Below are 12,537 nucleotides of genomic sequence, written 5' to 3'. Positions count from 1 at the left end.
CTTATTTTTGTTTGGTTAATCAAAATTTTAGGTGCTGTTTCCTTTTTTTTTTTCTTTTGGTAGTGTTGCATTTATATATCCTATTTTTCTTCTTCCAGCATTTACCTTTCATTTTTTTTCAGCAGAAGAAAGCAGACAGTTTATTGCCAATGATGTGTGATTGTCAACTGATTTTATCTTGTTCTTTTTTTTGGTCATTGTTATCTTTAATTTTAACTAAGTTTAAGTCACACAAATATTTTCTCCTTGTGAAAAACTAACATTATAGGTTTGATCAAATTCCTCTTTAACTACATTCCCAATCCCAGTCCTCTCTCAAAAGGTAATGACTGTAATTACATTTGAAACATATTCTACCAAAAAAAAATTTTTTTTAAAGAAACATATTCTATCAACTTTTTCCATGCATTTCATTATATAAATTTGCATATATACTTGTATATGTGTATGTGTGTGTGTGTGTGTATCCACAAAAAAAAATTGTATTTTCTGCTATTCTATTGCTTGATATTTATCATGAAGGAACAGTCGAATAGGTAGGCAAAGATATATGCGAAAAAAGTTTGCATAACCATATTGGAAATACTTATTGGAAACATCCTAAATATGCATCAATAGGGGAGAGGATTGGTTAAATAGACTGTGGTACATCCATACGTTGTAGCAAAAAAATATGTACTATATTCTTAAATCCACTGACATAAAAAGATGACTAAAATATATTCTAAAATGAAATAAATCTGCTTACAAACACACACATGCATACAGACACAATTTACCAAAATAATATGGTGATTATTTCTGATGGCTACGATTTCAGATAATTTTACTTTCTTCTTTAATATTTTATATTGATCAAATTTTTCTACAATCAGCATATACAGATGTTACACTTTTGAAAATATATTGAAAATGTATTCCCCCCCAAAAAAATAAATTTTAACATAGATGCTCTGGGAATATTCATCATGTTTATCCAAAGGCTTCTCTTCCTCCCCAGCAGGTGACCTTGGATGCCTGGAAAAGCCTCTGCCCCAGTTATAGAAGCAGTCTCTAGAAAACTTGGGGAAGATGAAAGAGGACTAGCTGCATGTGCTACACATACTAAAAAATTCAAGCTGTAAATATTTGTCATTTTGCATGTTATTTATATATTTGCTCAGCTGTCTGTACTTACGTTTGCTGTACCCTAGATGTGCTTTTCTATGTTTTGCCTTAAATAATGTTCTCCTGGGAGAAAACCAGTCTGTAAAGTCCTTCATGTAGAATGCCAAGAGAGCATTTCAAGCAACTGGACATCTGAGCAATTATCTTGACATTGTTAATAAAGATCAATAATTATTTCAAGCACTAATTAGTGCAAGGAGTGTTCTTGATGTCATTAGAAGTCTATCTCACAACAGTTTAAAATCTCCTACATCTAGTATAACATACCTCTCACGGGAATTATACCTGAGATCGTGCAATTCGATTCCACAATCGTTTCTTTACCACCTCCTATGAAACACCAGATATCATTGCAAAAATGAGGAGGCTAAGTCATCACGTTCACAGTCAAATGCAGGTTGAATTCAAGCTAATCAAAACTGATCAATATTTAACATCTGATCATTTGCCAGTCCTTCTGCAAGAGGAAAGGTACTGACCAGATGATATGTAGCTCTATTTTTCACATGGATGATGAAACCAAGGCCAGTTTCCATTCTCTAAGAGGGTAGAAAGGCTCTCAGGAAGAGTTTTTCCCCATTTTAAGGATTTAAAGGGGAAACGGGCTGCCAGACACACTGATTGATGCGTATGCAGAGAGACGAGACTTCTACCCGAGTTTTTCTACCTCCAAGAACGGAGCTGTTTTTCTTGGGAATGGCTCGGAGTCTGTACAAAGAGTTCTTATCAGGACCACAGCAGCATGGCAGTGTAACCCAGCAGGAATGTCAGGGGGGCAGGAGGAGAGATCGTGACAGGCTCCTTCATTTCCTTGCAACCTTCCCAGGGAGTGACTGGAAACCATTTTGAAAGACAGGCTTGTGCTCAGGGGATGGAGACATCCAAGTTTTATGTATCCTGACCTGCGATGGTACAACCTGAATGTTGAGCTAAGCTAATGTACCATGCCTCCTGAGGATGCCAACAACACCAGATCACACTCTTCAGAGCGGTGTGCGCATGTGTGTGTGTATGTGTATGTGTAACCATCCATACGCACACAAAGGTATTTTCTGTGACTCTTTTCTATTTCTAGGAATAGATACAGAAATTCGATTTCTGGGAATGGATATAGATACTGTTGGCAGGGAGCAAGGATATGTGCCGGCACGGAGGGGATCCCACGAGATCTACCCTGTAACTCCAAGTAACAGGGACAGGTCGTTATAGAGCAAAGGAGCCTAAGTGTTATTACTATTATTTTTACATTTCTCGGAAAGTCTCTACAACCTCTCTACTCCAGCTCTCCACGTTGGATCACTCTATCAGATGTAATGGTGCCAGAGTGCGGACTGAAAACAGCCACCGGCCCCCAGCAGGGCAGAGGATATGCCAGGCCTGGATGAGAAGCACAGGTCTCCCCATCTGGGACCAAAAGCCCTCTTTCACTGTAGCTTCATGCTTAGGATTCCACAACCCCTCCCTTTTTTTTCCTCCCTAAATAAGAGACTGCTCTTCCCATTTTGCAGATGCGAAAAATGAGGTCCAGACCTAGCAGCCACACCCAAGCATTTGTGACTAGGCCAGTGCTTGGAGCTCAGGGGAAACCACTAACTGGGGAGACCATGACAACAAGAGCTGTCTCTTACATTCTCAGTTCAATCCCTGGGAAAAAAATGACAACATTCTTCGTGTGAACACAGAGTAACTGTACCGAAGACTTCCGACTCATGTCCCATTCTCCTCACTCCTCGCCTGGCCCAAGCCAGACCCCCTTCCCTCCCCACAGATCTTAGATTCTCCACCTGCTCCCTCATCATCTTCAAGTGAGTTCTGTGAAATAAAATGAAACAGTAGGATCTTGTTAGTGGAGCCATGGTGAGGGCAGGGCCCGTCCTTCACAGAAGGTGAGGACAAAACAAGACAAAGTCCACAAGTCCAGGAATTCATATGCTAGACCTGTGCGGTCTGGTGTGGCAGCCCCTGGCCACGTGCAGCTATTGAGCGCTTGGGATGTGCGAAGTGCAACAGAAAGACTACGTTTTTTGTATTTCAATTAATTTTAATTCAATTTTAAAACTGACCATTTGGTTTGGTTATTGGAAAGCATAAGTATGTATGAAGCAACTGAGGTTTGTAACTCTACTTCTTCAACCATAACCATTATGAAATCTAAATACAGATCAAGTATTTCTGATGAAAATGTAGTGTCTAAACTCAGATGTGCTCTGAGTATAAAATACACAGCAGAGTTGGAAGACTTAGCAGGAAGAAAACGTACAATAGCTCATTAATAATTTTGATATTGATGCATGTTGAAATGAACATACATACTTTAGATATATTGTGTGCAATAAAATTGTATCATTAAAATTAATTTCACCTGGTTCTTCTTTTTACATTTTTTAATGTGGCTACTAGGAAACTGTAAATTACATATCATATTTCTATTGGTTCTCTGCTCTAGATGTTTGATGTTCCTGGGGATAATGCTGGAGAGGGGATATCCTGGTCCAGGGGCTCATTCATCACTTGCCCTCTCATATTGTTACAAGGTCCCTCCAGAACACTTTCCAACCCTCTCTTTCTGAATTACTGGTTTAATGTTACTCACATTGTGAACACGCACTTCCCCTCATCCTTACCCACCGACAGCATTCTCTCTCCTCCGGCCTGCTCCCCCTTCTCTCCTCTGCCTGGCTTTGGGAAAACCCATTTCTACTGTGAAGAGTTCTTCTCTTCCTCCCCATTTCTGTCTCATCCTTTAACACCACCTTCTCTGACTTTTTCTGACAACCTCCATCTCTTGAAACTACTTCATTAGAGGTCAAGGTCTTAACAAGAGGTCTGCTTCATTAGAGGTCTTGCAAGAAGGTCAGAGGGAGAGGCCGTCACAGGCTTGCTCAGGCCTCTCTCCTGCCATATTGCTCTGCCTCTCCTCCCTAACGCTGGTGCTCGCTGTTCATGCCCTCTGTCCTCACCCCCTCGACTTCACGCTCCCCTTCTCTCTTGACGCCCCCATCTCAGGTCAGATTTCTGGAAAACGGACTCTGCATGGAGATGGAGGTCTCGGGAAATAGCCTTGGGAACAAGGCCTGTAAGAAAGTGAGGAAGTGGGACTGGACAGAGAGTGAACTTGAACCGAGGTGCAGTTTCCACAGAGGCCTCTGCTAATCCCTTGGGAAGCTCTGGAGCTAGAATAGTCCTGCAGGGTCCTCCCGTCTGAAAGTAAGAGGATGTGCCTTTGTATCCCTGCACCAACTGATCGGACCAGATGCCCCCAAGGAGGGGCAATGTGGCTTATACTCCCTATCCTGAAATGATTCTCTCAAAAGTCTCCCAAAGATCTCTTCAGCTCCAAGTCTAACCTGTTTTCTTGGGTGCCCTCCTCCTGGGTGCCCTCCTCTTCCGTGTCCCTGTAGCCCGGGCTTCTCCTGGATCTGAGCATTCTGCACAAGTGCTGGCCCTCCTGGATGGTGTCAATTTCTTTCACTGGCTCCTTTTCGAGCTTCCACCTGGGCTCTGTCCTCAGCCCGGCCCTCTCTACATTGTCCAAACTCCCTCCATCTTGTCTTCCCTCTGCTTCACAGCACTCCAGGTCTTCCTCCAGACTTCCACACTCAAAGCACCGGCATGGTCCTTCTTCAGACCCCCTCGCTACCCCTCCATCTATGACACACACGGCAAGCTCTGTGGAGCCCCCCGTCCGCTGCATCTTCCACATTCACCCCCATTTCAGGCCTGCCCCTCACAGGGACCACTGCAATCACCTCCTGCGACCTCCACCTGGTCCGCTCTGCTGATTTTTGCTCTGGTGCTATGCTTCTGTCAGCAATCCCTGCTTCCAAAGGCTTCCCTGACCTAGCGCCCTAGTAAATTGGTAACCTTGCTTGCTGCAGTCAAGTTTCAGAAGAACGTGGGTGGATAAGCGCAGGCCTTTGTTACTTTGAGAAATAATATGCTGCACAGGTAGAACAGAGCCAGTTCTCCGCAGCTTCACACCTGTTCTCAACCAGGGCACGGCCTGTGCTGTGTCTACTCCTCCTCTTTTCTCCAGTCTGGGAGGAGGTCTTGAGGCTTCCTGGGCCCAGGAAACAGAAAGCCAAGCCCATGGTCTAGAGGGCTCTCGCTGGGACAGGGCACCGATGGGAGGCTTCCTTATATATAGGGGGTAGGCAGAGGGAGAGGGGCGGCTCTTTGGGATCAGAGGGGCTTGTCCCTAGAGTCCCCGGGAGCCCCCACAGGCCAATGTCTCCCCGGACCTGAGCCACGCACCAACCCAGGGGAAGAAAGCAAGACCTGGGAGAGCACCCCCCCTCCGGGTCTGGGAAAGGGGGAGCGGGGGAGCCGCGGGTTTGTGAGCCTCCCCTCCCCTCCCCGCAGGGATCCCCGGGCAACCACACAGCTGCCCCTAACTCCGACTTAATTGGCTCTGTGAGCTCCGAATTGAAAAGAGGCCAGCTCCCAAACAAAGACGCGGCCCAGCTCTGGGCTTCTGGGCGAGGCCAGCCCGGCTGGGAGGAACGGAGCCTGGGACTCGGAGGGGGCGAGCCGGGAGGGTGGGCGCTCGGGAAGCGGGGCGGGGCGGGCCGGCAGGAAGTGCCCGGGGTGCTGGGCTGGAGCCGGGCTGCCCGCACCCTGACGCTCTCCCGCTGGGAGGGCCCGGAGCGCCGCCGCGCCTCCCGAAGCTCCCGCTCCCGTCGCTGCGTGCGGAGCTCGGCTGCCCGCGGGGCCGGGTAAGTGCGGGGGGCGGCGGAGCAGCTCGCGGGGCTCGGGAGGGCCGGGGCGGGGGAGGCGGGGGGAGGCGGCGGGCGGGTCGCACCCCCACCTCCCTCCCCGTGCCGCGCGGCCCGCCGTGCTGAGCCGGACGGTGGCCGGGCCTGGGCGGTCGGGGGCCAGCCGACTCTGGATGCGGAGCGGGGGCGGGAGGCCTCGGGTTCCTCTGGGTGGACGCGGGCGCACACTGGGCTCTGCGGGGGTCGCAGCGTTTGTGTCCCTAATTATACTCTTGAGTCATGAGTCCGCCTTTCTGCGCTTAGAGCCTTGGGAGAGGGCTCTGGGCTTCTGGGTGTCTCGTGCCGCCCAGCGTGCTCGGTGCCTGTCTGTCTCTCGTCAAAATGTCATTTTCTTTGTCCACCTGGATTCTGGTAGCTGGCTCTTAGGCATAAGCCCGGGGTGACCGGTCCAGAGTAATCCTAGCTAGAATTGTATAGAGTTAGCAGAGTTTGCTAAATGCTGGCAGCTGGTGTGGCTTCTGTGTCCCATGGGGACACATCTGTGTATTTGTGGGGACATGGCTATGCAGGCCCCGTCACCTGTGTTTGCCTGTCCAGTCCTGCAGGTGCAGTTGGCCGGTTTGGTATGGGAAGAAGGAAGATGTGGATGGTTCTAGGGTGTATTTTCCCAGTGGTATGTTCAGTATTGACAAGCGTGAACTGGCTGAAAATATGAAAATATGAAAGGAAGGAGGGGTCAGTCGGGTTGGACAGGAGAGCATCTCACCTTGGGTCTAAATTGCTACAGATCTCTCCAGCATGTGGGCACACAGTATGAGGCAGGGATAGCAAGAAGAGAAGAGGCAGCTTCTGGAAACCCTCCTTAGTACACTCCAGTGCATAAGATGTAGGTGGAATCGGGAGAGAGGGAATGAGTGTGGTATTAAACCAGGGTGGATACTCTGTGTTTAATCTGTGAGCAGTTTGATGATAGCTACCTTTGGAATCTGGAGCCCTGGGTTTGAATCATAATTCAGTGGTTGTTACTATGTTACTAGTGATGTTCCCTGCACAGGTCTCTCGGAGGTTCAGTTGCTTGTGTGCCAAATGGGATTTAGAACTGCTGTCCTGGGACGCCTGGGTGGCTCAGCCGTTAAGCGTCTGCCTTCGGCTCAGGTCATGATCCCAGGGTCCTGGGATCGAGCCCCACATCGGGCTCCCTCCTCAGCGGAGGGCCTGCTTCTCCCTCTCCCACTCCCCCTGCTGTGTTCCTTCTCTCACTGTGTCTCTCTGTCAAATAAATAAATAAAATCTTAAAAAAAAAAAAAAAAAGAACTGCTGTCCTGCCTACCTCAGGAGGTACTGGAGGCTCAAATTGGCTAATGCCTGGGAAAGTGCTGGGACAGCCTTAGGCTCGGAGGGCGAAGGGCAAATGCTGGGCACATGGGGTGGAGTCTGAGGCTTGGGGAACACTTTGAGGGCCTGGAGCTATTTGGCTGGGGTTAGTAAAGGGAGCCATTTGCATACTGCTTCCCATGATATTCAGCAGGAGCGTGTGCCCAGAGGCCAGCTTTGGACTCTTGGTGTGTTTGATCCGTACAGACCTTGTGGTGCTGGAGGTTTTGTATGAAAGCCTTCTACAGCCCAGGAGGAAAACCGGCTTGGCTGGCCTTTAAGTTGTGTAACCCTAGAGCAACTTGACTTTGCAGGGAGCCTTCCTCTGGGTGAGCCGCCATCTTGCTTTTATCTTCATGCCACCAACAGAAGCAGTAAAGAGCCCTTTCCACGGTTTGAAGCCAGGGACATAAGAGAGGAGGAAGTTTTCCCAAGCAACGTCATGGGTATGGGATGGCAACTGCATGGTGCTGTCTTCTGGGGTACAGAGCCAGACTCAAACCGGCTGAGGAGGGCTGAGAGGGCACTGAGAGTCATGACAGGCGGCCCTGAACGCCAGGGCGGGTGTGGGGTTTTGTGGGCACTTGGATATCCCCCGTTACAGAGCCTTATTTGCGTGTAGCAGCTGTGTAGTAAACACTGCGAAAGGTAAGAGCCCTGGCCAGGGGGCCTGGAAACCCAGGGTCAAGTCCTGGCTCGGCTCTCAACTTGTGTGTCCTGGGGAACATCACTTCACCTCTTTGGGTCAGCTTCCTCACTGGTCAAAATCAGGGCATCTGTCCAACCAGTTGTTCTGCCCTCCGCTCAGGTTTTACTGCCTCAGAGAGGCCTTTCTTCGATCCCCCATCTAAAGTAGCTTCCTCCTGGGCCACAAGCACATTGCCCTGATCTGATTCTTTCATAGCACTTACCATCGTCTGAACTTAGCTCTGCTATCTCCAGCCATACTGGAAGATTCTGGAAAGCAGGGCCCTCCCCCGGTCCTCCTACCTGCTGGCTCACCAGCCCCTGGAACATAGTAGGTACTCAGAAAAGGTTGTGTCGGTGATCGAGCGAATAACTTAATAAGCAGGGAACGGTGGCATGCTTTTCAAATTGTGCTCCTAGGAGCTTTTGAGGGAGGAGCAAGCCCCATAAGCAGGGCCATGGGTCCCTCACTCCAACAGCTGGGGGTTAATCTGAGTTATGGGCTGGCGTCCAGCTAGGATTTCCTTTGATAAAACTGGAAAACCATTGTATCAGAAGACACCAAGGGGCCTTTTCAAGTCCAAGTTGAAATAATAGTCCTGCAGCTGGACATAGTGCAGGCTCGGCCCTCAAGGAGGACCAACGGCAGTGATTCAGACACATCCCACAGATCACTTCTGCTTGGCCAGGGAAGTCATCATAGGGTTGTTTTTTTGCAACCGGTTTAATTTCCTGAATTTTTGGACAAGGTTAATATGAAGATGATTTTGCACACAGTCCAGCAACCAGAGGTCCATGGGAACTCTGAACTATGTGTGAGATGAGCAGGAGGGGACACTGACTATCTGCAAAGCGGATAAGCCACACTCTGATTGAGAGCTGCCTGTTCAGGGTGACCATGTCTGTCATCATCCTCCCGGGGGTATGTTCCCAGGCGGACTGTCCAGATGTGCCTCCTGCCCAGTAGATGTCACCTCAGCATGCTTTATTCTTGAGTAGTTGGCAGTGGGAAGGAGCCCTCTCTCTGAGCCATTCCTGAGCCTAGAAGACAGTGACGTGATGGCATCCCCTGACCCGCATTTACAGCAGCCTTGTCAACCCCGAGGTCGTCTCTTCCTGTAAATCCGTTTGCAGGAGGCATTGTGGCTCCCATATCAGCACTGTGTGCCCAGGTTTTTGGCACAGAATCCATGTTGACCACCACCTTTGTTAAACCCCATAGGAGTTAGTATAAGACATGTATACTCTAATATAGTTATATAACACATAATATTATATATATGTAATTATGTAAGATACAGTAATGTTGTATAGTATATAATATGTAATATATAACAACATGCTAAATATTATATGCTATTAATATATAAATACATATTATATAATTACATATAGTATATACTGTTAGTATTATATACTATATATACTATTATATATTATTTACAGTACTATATATTATTATATACTGTATATTACTATTACTTTTATTTTATTATTTATTATTTATATTACTATATACAATTATTATATAGTACATAATAGTAATATATAGTATCTAATAGTGTGTGTGTGTGTGTATATATATATATATATATATATATAGTATGTACTAAGAGTATATAACATGTAATGGTAATATTATATATTAATGGCACACCCCTTAATGGAGAAGGAGGTTCAGTTGTTTCATTGAGTTGTTTTGGGGGGGTGGCTGAGGGGGGAGGCTATGGAAAGAAGTGGAAAGGAGAGAGGGAACACAGACACCCCTGGTAATTCCTGCCGACCATTGACCTTGCTTCTTGTAGCAGTCCCTGCCCTGGCTGACCCCTGTGGGCTCCGGGGTTCATGAGATTTGTGCTTAGAAGGGGATGCACTGCAGAGTTGAAGGGGAGGGCTGATCAATATGCACATATTCACCCAGAGCCTCCTCTGAGCCTCCAGGCCTCAGAATACCTGAAGATCTGGCCCCTGACCTCAAGCATCTAGTTGTGAGGAGATTAAAGTCACTCCCAGGAAGAGAGGAGAAAACAGCTGAGGGTACACTGCTGGGATGGCGCTCACCTGAGCCATAGCTGGAGCTCAGGAAAGGAAAGGAAAATCGGTGCGGTGGGACTTGTGGGGGGAAGGGCAGAGAGCCCAGCTCCAGGTCAGGCACTCCAGCCTGGAATCGGGGCCCTGCCCCTTCCTTCTGGTGGCCCTCCGTGTGTTATGTGACCTCACTGAGCTTCGGTTTCTCTTCTGCCAACCAAAGAAAGGACTTCTACTTCCCGGCTGGCCTGGGTACCAATGGATGGCAGAGTTAAGTCCAGAGAGCCCAAATCCAGAGAGGGGCACAGAGCGCCCAGGTGTGGGCTGACCAAGGTGAGCACTCTGGACGAGGGTTTGCGGTAACAAGTGGGGCCTGCCAGGTGGTGACTGCTGCATCACGCGTCCCAGCCCTGATCTTGCGTGCCAGTCATTGGGGGGTACGCCCGGGGCCAACCAACCACCCCTTTTCTCCTCTGGCTGTCTTTCCCCCTGGGCCGTTCTGCTCCCCACACAACTGCGGGCAGGATGCGGCTGGACTTAAGCAGCTCCCTCCCACCTCACTGCCCTGTGTACACATCAGCCCTTCTTAAAGGCTTAAGGGGTTTTACTGCAAAATGCCAAGAATTCAAGAATTGAGGCTGTTACAGAGGTTCAGGAAATGTTAAAGGAAATTGTTCTGATGGTCCCCGATCCGTTTTGAAGTAGTTAAGTTTTGAACTAAAGTAGAGTTCCCTGACCCTCTTTGATGGCAGACAGCAGGGGAGAACCCCGCAGTGGTTCTCACCTGTGTCCTGACTTCCAGATTCTTCTTCTTATTATTATTTGAACAGGGATCTTGTGTTTTGAAAGATTTTTGTCAGCCACACTTCAGTGTAAATGAAAATTTGTTTCTCCATTGGAAACAATTAATCAGACCATAAAAGTGGTAGTGATTTCACTACCCAGTGTCTACTTCTCCCCTTTCTATCATTTACATTTTTAAAAGATCAGTTTAGGGACACCTGGGTGGCTCAGTCAGTTAAGTGTCTGCCTTTGGCTCAGGTCATGATCCAAGGGTCCTGGGATCAAGCCCCGCATCGGGCTCCCTGCTCCGCGGGAAGCCTGCTTCTCCCTCTCCCACTCCCCCTGCTTGTGTTCCCTCTCTTGCTGTGTCTCTCTCTGTCAAATAAATAAATAAAATCTTAAAAAAAGAAAAGATCAGTTTAGACCATTTAACCAACAGATTCTAGTGTGTTGAAAGGCTCAGAAGAGAAAAGAACAAAGAACAGGATTGGGCTGGTGTTGTCCAGTTTGTCTGAGGTTTGGAACAGATTGCAAAATTATAAAAAGTTTTCCATTATCCTGTTCGATCATGTAGGTATGGTAACTAGCCTCTGAAGCTTTTTTTGACAGGCAGAGGCCCACGTTTCTCTAAGTGCTCGTGAAAAGTTGTAAAGACATTTCTCTCTCAGACCCTCCTTCTGCAGACAAGTACTACGGTTCTGACCCTTGGAAAACAATGTCCTGTACTATGGCTTCAGGGTTCTATTCCTCACCACTGCGTGAGGATAGAAATTTACGTTTATTGACTTTTTATCCCTGGCAACTAGCACCAAGCTGGGCAAACAGTGGGAGTTCGGTCAGTATCCACAGAATAGATATTTCAGGAGGGAGCTTATCAGCCATCAATGAGATTGTGCCTCAGGGAGAAGTACCTCAATGAGGGCTGGCTACATAATTTGTCGGACCTGGTGCAAAATGAAATTGTGGACCCCTGGCTCAAAAGGCAGGAAAAAGTGTCATTAAAAGTACTAAAATGTAAAGCCTTTTCCTGTCTTCCGTGGTCTCTTTCTTAACTTGTCACGGTGGGTTTTATTTGCTCCTCAATGGCATTCTAAGAGAAATTAAAATTTTAATTTAGTTTTAATCATTAGCATGAATTTACTAATTCATCTTGATATCATGCAATGCCAGTTTTAAATGCAAGTAGGGGCACCTTGGCTGGCTCAGTTGGAAGAGTGTGCGATTCTTTTTTTTTTTTTTTTTTAAAGATTTTATTTATTTATTTGACAGAGAGAGACACAGCGAGAGAGGGAACACAAGCAGGGGGAGTGGGAGAGGGAGAAGCAGGCTTCCCGCCGAGCAGGGAGCCCGATGCGGGGCTCAATCCCAGGACCTGGAATCATGACCTGAGCCGAAGGCAGCCGCTTAACGACTGAGCCACCCAGGCACCCCAGAGTGTGCGATTCTTGATCTCAGGGTCCTAGGATTGAGCCCCACGTTAAGCGTAGGGATTACTTAAATAAAACAAAATAAAATAAAAGCAAGTATATGAGCATTTAACTCATATGCAGAGTCACCCAAATCACACAGTCCTATGTCCTAGCTCATGTTTTGTTCCTCTCAACACTAGAAATGATGCACAAAATGACTCGATGTTTTTATTTCCCTTCTTGATACACGCACCTTCTGTCAACACACTGTCACACCCCACTTTCAGCCTAAGGGAAGGAAAGGGCTGAAAAGAAAGGCAACCATGCCCAACATGGACACGGGCTTCACTTCCCTTCTGTTCATCATGTTCAGC

At 47.6% G+C, this 12,537-nt stretch overlaps 1 protein-coding gene and 1 long non-coding RNA gene across 10 annotated transcripts in view; both read left to right on the top strand.

Moving 5' to 3' along the window:
* The window catches only part of LOC144382337 (uncharacterized), a 1,106,857-nt gene that overhangs the window by 895,935 nt on the left and 198,385 nt on the right, over positions 1 to 12,537 (top strand). The gene's annotated exons all lie outside the window — the stretch shown is intronic.
* TSPAN11 (tetraspanin 11) overlaps positions 5,744 to 12,537 on the top strand; it is a 71,348-nt gene continuing 64,554 nt past the window's right edge. For all 9 annotated transcript variants that reach the window (XR_004914047.2, XR_004914045.2, XM_036082110.2 and 6 more), the window contains exon 1: positions 5,744 to 5,882. The gene's annotated coding sequence lies outside the window, so the exon portion shown is untranslated. The remainder of the gene's footprint in view (positions 5,883 to 12,537) is intronic.

The sequence above is a fragment of the Halichoerus grypus genome, chromosome 6, assembly GCF_964656455.1.
Source record: "Halichoerus grypus chromosome 6, mHalGry1.hap1.1, whole genome shotgun sequence".
NCBI lineage: Eukaryota > Metazoa > Chordata > Mammalia > Carnivora > Phocidae > Halichoerus > Halichoerus grypus.
Note: the sequence above shows the minus strand (reverse complement) of the source record. Positions and strands in the feature narration are given on the sequence as shown.